This window comes from Pundamilia nyererei, unplaced genomic scaffold, assembly GCF_000239375.1.
Source record: "Pundamilia nyererei isolate P.nyererei 1_Seehausen unplaced genomic scaffold, PunNye1.0 scaffold00438, whole genome shotgun sequence".
NCBI classification, from domain to species: Eukaryota; Metazoa; Chordata; class Actinopteri; order Cichliformes; family Cichlidae; genus Pundamilia; species Pundamilia nyererei.
The window spans coordinates 27,479-29,342 of NW_005187839.1; positions in this window are offsets into that span (position 1 = coordinate 27,479).

Consider the following 1,864-nt stretch of genomic DNA (forward strand, 5'->3'; position numbering starts at 1 on the left):
AAAACACAAGACACAGCTAGACACAGAGGAAGGTAAACATAGCTACTAGCACACAGAAATAAACAAACGAACATAAACAATAATAATAATGGATTGGATTTATATAGCGCTTTTCAAGGTACCCAAAGCGCTTTACAATTCCATTATTCATTCACTCTCACATTCACACACTGGTGGAGGCAGCTACAGTTGTAGAATAATGCAATAACACATTAAACAAAGAAAACCAGAACATAATGAAATAAACAAAATCAAAGAATCAAAACCACAGAACACTGGGTCGATGAACCAGGCACCAGAACTGTCTCTGGGCTGCTTCCTATCTGTGTCAGCAGGCCTTGTAAGAGAGTCTGATTGGTCTGCAGTGAGAGACCCAGGAGGAAGCGCTGGTGAGTGTCAGATGGACATGATGGACATTGGTTCATTATAAATGCAGTGAGCTGTTATATATGATAGTTGAATTGTAGTATGAGATGTCAGTTTTATAAACAAGCAATACAATAAATCACAAATGAAACAATAGATGCTGTTTGGGTTCACACATCAACAAATGTGACGCTGTCACTCCACAGTTCTTTGAGACATCGCCATTAAATGCTTCTTCTCCTTCAACAATTTACACATGAAAAACTGGACAGCCATACTTCTTGTTATGTTATGTTATGTTATGTTATGTTTTACATTTGATACACAGTTTATAATTGAAATTTTTTTTGAATGAGATTTTCTAACAATTTCAAACAATGAAAAAGGCCCAAAACAGCATGTAGTAGTAGCAAGTAGTTCAAACCATATTTGCTGATTCTTAATTTATAAATAATATTTTTCAAAAAAAAATTGTTATGAAAGCAAGAAAAAGATGGAGGAAGGGTTCGTACATTTAATTCGATATATATTCATCAGATTGTTTGGTTTCATTATTTCCTTTTTTGAAACCATGTCTGATCCTTGCTTAAGAATTTTTGACCATTTCCAGACTTTACTTTACTTTACTTGCTTTCCATATAGATTTTTTGTTTTGAGCTCTTAATTGCACCTAAAGAGCTCAGCTTTCATAACAGACCACGAGTCATTGGCTATTTTATATAAGACATGTTTTCTTTTGTCAGATGACCAGTGTGTCATCTCTTTAATTTTATTATCAAGTTAAAGTTAACAGAACTCTATCCTTAAACTCTTCAGTCTTCTTTTTCTCAGTTTTGACTCTCCAAAGAGAACGATTTCAGTCTGTCTGTGTGGAAACTTCCAACAATCACCAAATAAAGAATCATCAAGAATAATGGGTCCATGTATAATATTTTTCTCTATTTAAAAGTAATTTAAAAAGTAAAAATCTTCATCAGCATTGTGCTTCAGTCTGCAGCTTCACTTCCTGCAGCATGTGAATGCTCTATATATGTTTTGCAGGTGCTGACACGCCTTCATGGCTCAGACTGGTTACACTAACAGAGCAGAGTTCAGATGTATTAGATTCCTCATGACTTACTGTTAGCACTGTGTTCTTTTAATGCTTTAACACTAAAAACAATGAGCTGAACCTCATTTCCCTCATCACTATTTTGCAGATCTGACCATGTGCTCGTCTGAATATCAAAGTATTCTTGAGTCAAATTTGAGGCCATGTTTATGACAGCTAAAACTTGCTCCTCACTGGGTCATGAGACCGTGTCATTCAAAGTAATTCTACAACCTACTCCATCGAAGTGTTTTTGTTAATTGCATCTTTGACACTGTGTAATATGTCATTTGTAGTTATTCGTGTTAGAGTTGCATCATAGTCATTCTATTATGTAAAGTGTTTCCATAATTTTTATAAGTTTGTTTCTTTGTTTTTTATTCTTGTTTCTGTTAATTTATAGAATTC